The following is an 8,608-nucleotide window of genomic DNA, read 5'->3' on the forward strand; positions in this document are numbered from 1 at the left end:
TCTCTAATCTCGATGTGCACATGGCTCCATTGGAAGTATTCTTATACTTGAGAATGATTTTGTTTTTCAAGTAGGGTAGGGTAGGAAAAAAAGAGAAAAAAAAAGAAAAAAGAGAAAAAAAGAAAAAGGAAAAAATGAAAAAAAGGAAAATAGAAATCTAAGGTGAAAACCTCCTCGGAGGCGCCTTAGATTGGCTCATTGATTGAAAACCTCCATGAGGCGGTCAATGGGTTGAAAAAAAGGAGAAAAGAGAATAAGATCTCTGGGTGAAAACCTCCCTTGGAGGCACCCAGGGCAGGCAATTAGGGTGAAAACCTCCATGAGGCGCCCTAGTTGTTTTTCAAGAAAAAAAAAGAAAAAAAAGAAAAGAAAAATAAAGCTAATCTCCATTTCATGTTGCAGCAATGACACTGCAGGTTGCAAGAGGGACGTTTCATGACAGGAGGAGCACTCAAATCAAAGGCAAAGGAGTTTTTGTGCCTTCTACAGGAAGTTTCGTATCTTCTACAAGAAGCTTACAAAAAAGCCAAATTGATCTCCGAGGAGGACCTGAAGGCTTGGAATATGTCCATGAGGCCTACCCACATCCATGTTTCCATTCCTCACCCCTTTTCCATCATTTTTTTCATGACATTAAGCTTCTTTCCTCAAAACTGTGTCTTCTACAGGAAAGCTCTGAATTTCTACAGGAAACATCCTGTAGAACCTTTGGACGAGCCAAATCCAATTTCAAAAGTGAATCTGATGGTGGGAGTCTATTGGTCAGGCCTGCAAGCACTTGTGTGTCCATCCCTTGCCTTTCTCCATCATTTGTCCACTTCATTTGCTTCTCATTGTGCTTCTACAGGAACTTCCTGTAGAAATTGTGGGAAACTAGGCATACATTTCAAAACGTGGTTTGGCGAACATGCTAGCTTCCTCAAGGGTTCAGAGGTCCTCATGCAGTCTTCCAACTCATCCTCCACCATCTCCATACCTGCATCACAAACAAAATTCATTTTGTCATACCATGCAACCAAAATGCAAAGTGCCTTGAAGCAAAAACACATAGGGCAGAATTTGTTTTTGCCATAACTTGAAAACCATGCATCCATTTGACAAACCGTTTTATGGGGGATTGTACAAGGTCGATGAAAACATTCCTGAGCAGTTTCATGCAATTCTGGTGCACGGTTTCCAAGGAATCAGCCTCCATCACCATCAGCCTCCATCACCATCAGCCATTTTTGCATTTTCTCCATAACCGTGCATCCGTTTCAAAACCTGTTTCATGGGGAGATGCACATGGATGATAGTAGCCTACCCAAGCAGTTTCAGCCGATTCCGATGCACGGTTTCTGAGAAATCGACCTCTGAAATCTTCAGCCATTTTCCATTTTTCTCGAAATCCGTGCATCCATTGATCACGAATTTGCTATGGGAGATGCATAATGATGGTAGTAACATGCTCACCGAGTTTCAGATCAAACCGATCTACCGTTTGGGAGAAATGGCAAAAAGAAGTTCTGGTTCGGGGAAGATGCAGCAACAGCAGCTTGAATGTGCAGATTTGAACGTGGAAACAATTGTCTGGAGCTTGGATCCGGCCAGAGGACACCTGCACATGAAAAACACAATCAAAGATTAGCAGCCAAGCCATCATGCAACCACATCAACACATGCATGCAGCAAAGCTTCACAACAGCCAACTGACTTTCAGGTACGTGACAAAACCGATTCCTCTGTTTGCATGAATCTAATCTGAACATTGCATGAATGAATGAGATGGTTAGGATTAAAAAAATCGGTGGCCAGCTAACTAGCCACCCACATCTAGTTCAACAGCACTTGGTGGGTGAATGAGACACGTGCGCTCAGCCATGCACATGAAGGAAAAAACAGACAGTGTTGGTTGTTTAAACTCTAGTGCAACGGGTGGATGAGATCACAGGCAGAGAACACACAGTCGACAACTGCAGTTCATGATGGCACAACAATTGCATGGGCTAGCACACGTATGTGCCACCTCACCCCAAAAATCACGCATGTAATCTGAGCGCTCAGCTGAAATTCAAAGGCTGTTGTTCATCTGCACTTGCCACATCGTCAACTGAAGTCTGCACAATCTATTAACTTGTCATCCTCCACCAAGCTTTCTCGGCCACATTTTTTAACCCACCTATGCAATCACGTTCTACAGGAAACAGGTGGGTCTTCTACAGGAAGTATGACACAGCGTTTTGGAACAAAGAAACCTGAGCTTTCCCTCATCAGATTTGGAGTTCCGAGAAGGGTAGGCTCGGAAGCACTCTTCCACGCATGATATATATTTTGAAAGGTGGTGAATTGACTATCTGGAGCAGGAGAATTAGAGACCAGTTTGCCTGTAATTCTCTTATAAAGAAGGCATATGCAGCTGTGAGAGCCAGCCTATGGAGGTAACTTTTAAAATTTTCATATCTGAATTTGCCCTGAGAAGAAAACCTGGTCTCTATCCTCTCTCTGTAGAAGCAAACTCTTCCTCTCATAACCAGATAGCTGAAGAATTCTTAATGTCCTTCAGATCTCTTTCTGCCAAAGAAAAAAAGAAGAGAATAGAAGAAAAAACGTGGTTAGGTTCTTTTGCATGCATGAACATAATTGTTAAAACAGAGTAAGGTATCATATCAGAATTTTATGCAAATGATCCAGGATTGTAAAGGGATTATGTCACAGATCCAAGCTAGTTTGGAGATGTCTAAATCGAGAACAGGAGAAGGAAAATATGGTGCATTTCCTGCGTCCCAGACTATTACAACAGCTCTCATTATTGCAGCCTGGTACTCTTCCAATATTGGTGTGCTATTGCTTAACAAATGCCTACTTAGTTTTTTTGGATGCAGATACCCAATATTCCTCACAATGTTGCACATGTGTGCCTGTTCATCTTATGGTTTTCTGGCAATTTCATGGTTAGAGATTGTACCAATGCAGTTCATCATCTTCAGGAGACAGTTTCTTGAGATATTGGCACTGAGCTTCATTTCCTCCTTCTCGGTTGTTTGTGGCAATACTTCTCTACGCTATTTGCCAGTCTCCTTCAATCAAGCTATTGGGGCAACAACTCCCTTCTTCACAACAATATTTTGCATTTATAAAAACATGTAAGAGGGAGTCTTCTGTGGTTTATATGGCCTTGGTGCCTGTGGTATTTGGCATTGTTATTGCAAGCAACAGTGAGCCATTATTCCACCTTTTTGGCTTTTTGGTTTGCCTAGGATCAACGGCTGCCAGAGCATTGAAATCAGTTGTTCAGGGGCTCCTGCTTACCTCTGAGGCAGAGAAGCTTCACTCTATGAATTTGCTCATGTGCATGGCACCAATTGCTGTGCTGTTATTGCTTCCTATTACTCTTTTTGTGGAAGGTAATGTAGTAGCGATTGCTATTAAAAAAAAGCCATAGAAAACACCTTTATCATATTCCTGTTGCTTGGAAACATGACCATGGCTTATTTTGTGAATTTAACCAACTTCCTTGTTACAAAACATACGAGTGCCCTCATGTTGCAGGTTTTAGGAAATGCCAAGGCCACCATTTCTTCCATATGATTGCATGTACTTGCACACTCATAACAAGGCTGAGAATTCAACAGGAAAAGCAGCAGGCCGTGAGGGAGAAGAGCAGAAAGGAGGAGAAGATGGATGCTGCCACAACACCGTTCAAGGAGAAGGCACCCCCAGCCAAGCAAATCAGAGAAAATTGGTTCTACAGGAAGTTAGCAATCTGTTTCTACAGGAAGACAGAGTCTGTTTCTACAGGAAGACAGAACAATTCTACAGGAAGTTTGAAAGAAGGAATCCAAAGGAGAAATCGGACGAGATGATTAGCCAAGGAAGCCACCTGGGCCATCAAAGACAAGGGGAGAGATTTGGTTGCTCAGAGGATGAGCAACACTTTCAGTAGGGGGGTGATGATGAGCCCCAACAATGTACCATTATTTGGGCTCATTCAACTTCCTAATTTGACTTAGTCCACCATTCTCATTTGTTTATTGCATGTTTTTGATTATTTTTATGTTAATAGAGTGAATTTGGTTAGTCATTATGCCAACAAGTCTAATGGGTGCTTTGTGTAGCCTTGTTGGTCAACTTGGAGACAAATTTGAAGGTCTTAATGAGCACTTGGCAGCCAAATTCGTGGGAGAACAAGCTAGAGGATTTGTAGGAAGGTGTCCCCCTCATTTATGGGCCCTTACCTCGAATTCTCCACCATCAGCTCGGAGTTCAAGGGCCACCGAATCAATCAGCTCAAGGGCAGCCAAGCAAGTCAAGTTGGACTGCTGTTAACTCCAAGTCTTGGGCAGCCAAGTCCCTAACTTTTAGGAGGACTGTTGGGTCCTCAAATTGTATAAATAAGAAGGCTTGGGGCCTCATTTTGGTTAGCTAGTTGGTAGTCAATTCGTTTAGCTAGTTAGTCATTTTGTTTTAGCCATTAGTTAGCCATTTTGTAATTCGATTTTTATGCAATAGACTAGCTTTGCTTTCAGCTCATGCTCAAGCTCTCCTTATGGACAGTTTTGATGTACTTTTCATTTCTTGATTAATAAAGATGGATCCAGCTTTGCACCAGCTCTAAATCTCTCTTGGGAGGCTGTAGTTCTTGGGGTTGGGCCCATCTCAAGCGCCCAGTACCTCCCTTGTTTATATTTATGTGTCTTTGCTGCATTCTCATAATAAAATATGCTATTTGGATTTAAATGTTGCGTTGTTGTTTAGGTTGCTTTTGATGATTAGAAAAGGTTTTTAATGTTCAGATTTGCTTGATAGGTTAATCACAGGGAATATATTCAGAAAAAGGCTACCAAGTACTTTGGATCTCACCTCCCCTTCAGTGGAATCATGAGCGGGGACCAATGTAACCTTGCTGCCAACAAAAACACTTTCTTTGCTTCACCATGCAATCATTAGTGTTTGAATCTCATTTGCAGAACTTGATATCAGTTTGGATGCATGTTTAGGTTTATAATCACTTAGTTTCATAATTGTTTCACATGGTTTCACTGCAAATAAACTTCTGTTCATTTCCTTTGCTGTTAGGTCAGATTAGAGTAAAGTAACTAGGTCATAGGTTTCATAACTAGATCTTTGTTTTCTTGCATGTCCTTGTTGATTCAGTTGTAAACAATATGCAGGGCACCTTCCTCATCTCCTCAAGTTCTATTTAACCTCTGTCTCACTCATTTACCCTCCAACTCTCTCATTTCCCACATAGCTCCATCTCCTTCAACTTTCGTTGGTTCCATCCTTCCAATCATCAAACCATTGCATACACTCTTCCTTCATCTGATTTTCCAGCTCCTGAGCCATCATCAGGTCCATCTCCATCTCACTTAGCCTCCCACACCACTCCAACACTCCATCATCTCCCAAAACCTCCACGGCCAATCATCCTGTAGAATTGCACAGCCTTCCTGTAGAAACCTCTGAGTATCCTGTAGGATCCCCTGCAGACATCCTGTAGGAGGCCACTCACTCGGTTGCTGAGCTTCTGAACGTGAGGAACCTCTGTGGATGGATGCTAAGGATCCCTAGGGACCTCTCCTAACCTCCCCAACCTTTCCCATGCTTTCCTTCCTTCTCCATCCCATCTGCACAACCAAACCCTAGTTAGCACAAAATCACAATCATTCCATACACTTAAAGGAAAAATACAAAAACATGTCTTTTATGATGCAAGTAGCTTAGATCCATGCATTTTCACTTATTAGAGGTAATGAAAGCATTGGTAGAAGTTTTATTCACATTCTTTGCATTGTAGAGGTTAGACTAGTCAAATTAGGGTTTCCTAGGTTTACATGCTTTGATTTGCTTTCAGTTCATTTTTGTCAAGTAAAGTAGCTTTCCTTTGAGAATAGCTTTCGTCCATCAATTAGCAAGCTTCTTCTGAGAGCCTATAGAGGTTGGCTTGAGCCCTAGCGGACTTGTGCCAGCTGACCAAGTGACAGTTGCGACAAGAGCTAGTACTTGTGCATATAGCACCGCCGCTTCCAAGTTTGTATGAACTACCGGGTTGATAAAAATAAGAGACAGGAAGCCCCAGGAGTTGTAGCATTATTGCTACAATACTGGAGCTCACCACACATATCATCTCACCACTCCATCCATCAGTTCCTGGGTCACTTCAGACCCCCATCCTACCGTCATAACCATCCATGCATCTTCCATCAATCACCCATCCTCAAAAATCCCATTTGAAACATCCTGTAGAAGAATTGCAGAACATCTTGTAGAAACCCTTGCAGACTTCCTGTAGAAGTTCATAAACACGGTTGCATGGAATCCAGACTTTGTGAAACTCTCAGAAAGAATGTTAGGGATCCATTAGACCCTCTCTGTACCATCCCAACCTTTCCCAAAGCATTTCATTCCTTGATCCACCTCTGCACAGTTAAAAGCTAGTTAAAAGCACATGCATGATAATTCTAATAACTTAATCAAAAATATAAAAAGATGTTTTCTTCAGATAGTGATAACTTAGAAACATGCATTTTACCTTCATAGAAGTAATGGAATCTCTTTCAGTAGTTTGCATGCTCTCCTTTGCGTCAATAGGACTAGCTGGTAGAATTAGGGTTTGCTAGGGTTTGCGTTTCTTTTTTGCTTTCAGTTTCTTTTTGCAACTAGATTAGCTTCCTTTGAGTTATCTTTCATCCATCAATTAAAAAGCTTCTTCTAAGAGCTCATAGAAGTTGGCTTAAGCTCCTAGTGGACTTGTGCCAGCTGACCAAGTGACAGCTGCGGCAAGAGCTAGTACTTGTGCATATAGCACCGTCGCTTCCAAGTTTGTTACAAACTACCGGGTTGATAAAATTAAAGAAGGGAGTTCCAGGAGTTGTAGCATTATTGCTACAATACTGGAGCCCACCAATAATCATGTCCTTGAGTCTTGAGCTTTGAGAGCCCAAATCAATGACATCCTCCTCAATCAAAATAAAATCCCTGTCTTTCCCTTCAGTAGGGCCCTCCTCATGCATCTTTTGCTTTTCTTTGTCTCTGCCTTGTACCTGTTTAGTTGGAGAAGAAGGCAAAGCCCCTTTCACCCCTAGTGAAGATAGCATTTTCATGTGGTCCGGTGAAGAAAATGAGACCCCTTCCACCCCTGGTGGAGATAGTACTCACTTGGTAGCTGCAAAGAGAATCCTAGTGCCTCTTTCATAAGTGACAAACACATGAACATGAACCTCCTCCGTTTTATTTTCAGGTTCCTTTTGTTGCCCGGAAGGTTCACCTCCCTCTTGAGGATTTGAAAATATTTGAGGCCCCTTGAAGCACTCATGGGAAATGAAAGTTTCCCATGACACTCCCAACTGAGTGAGCTGATGCAAAACATCAATTTTGATAATAGAAAAATGATAAATACTATTGAGATTCCGTGGATATGGTTTTCCTTTTGCAATCACTCTCATCCTCTCTATGTTTTTGCATATGAAATAAGGAATGCTCATCATTCTAACCCTGGTGAAGTGCATAAGCAATCTGATGTGGTAGGCATACAATCTAGAGAACCTACCCTCACATGTAAAGTATTTTATGATAACTTTCATGAGTGGAACATATCGGTCCTCCAAGAATTTGAAAGGAAACACCCTGCTAAGTTTACCATGGTACTTAGCCTTGATATAAGGTTCATAATGCTGCTTACTAATATTTTGCCTTTTGTTCCACTGTTATGAAACCAGCTCACAAAAAGATAGAAAAGAGAGATCCACGCCTTAGAATTCAGCCTCTTCGAGGGGGCAACCTCCTTTACATTACATAAATGAACAATTCTTGGATGATACAAATGACAAAACCTCCTTTCTATATATAGGAGTCTAAGGAGTCACAATATAATCCAGCCGACCTAACAATAATAATATAAAGCCACAAAAATAACAATAGAGGGATTCTATGGGGCACATAAATAACAATATGGGGGTAATAGGGGCACAACAATATAAATAAGGGGTATAACTACAATAGTAATGGGGTAATCACTAGTATTATAGGGACCCAACATGCCCCTCTCCTTCAAAAAAGTGTTGTCCTCAACGCTTGAGTAGTTCTGGATACTTCTGCATAAAATTCTCATCCTCCCATGTGGAATCTTCAGCGGATAAGTTCTTCCACTTGATAAGATACTCTGAAATTGATCGATTTCGTAGCTGTCGAGTTCTTGTTTCTGTGACTGCTTCCGGTTCCAATATAATTTTTCCTTCCTCGTCAAGTTCTGGCAATATTGTTTGAACTGGGAGCTTGTCGCCTATAACCTTCTTTAAACATGAAACATGGAAAACTGGGTGCAATCGAGAAGCTGCAGGAAGCTCCAATTTGTATGCCATAGTACCAATCTTTTCCAACACCTTGTACGGACCATAATACTTTGGTGATAATTTATTATCCTTCTTAGCTTGCTTTAGGGACATTTGCTTATATGGTTGTAGCCGTAGGAATACCCAATCACCTACATCAAAACTTCTTTCACTGCGATGTTGATCTGCCTGTTGTTTCATTCTATTTTGTGCCAACACGAGGTTATCCTTTAAGAGTTGGAGGACTTGTTGTTGATGTTCGATGTGATGTTCCACTGCCTGAACCTTAGAATTTTCTC

The 8,608-nt window shown here is 41.5% G+C and overlaps 1 pseudogene; it reads left to right on the forward strand.

Moving 5' to 3' along the window:
- Positions 1–3,567, forward strand: part of LOC149219005 (putative sugar phosphate/phosphate translocator At3g11320 pseudogene) — a 48,294-nt pseudogene extending 44,727 nt beyond the window's left edge.
- The last annotated feature ends 5,041 nt before the right edge of the window (positions 3,568–8,608 follow it).

This window comes from Pinus tabuliformis, chromosome Q (genome assembly GCF_031772625.1).
Source record: "Pinus tabuliformis cultivar Carrire ecotype Pingquan chromosome Q, CPIR1, whole genome shotgun sequence".
Lineage (NCBI taxonomy): Eukaryota > Viridiplantae > Streptophyta > Pinopsida > Pinales > Pinaceae > Pinus > Pinus tabuliformis.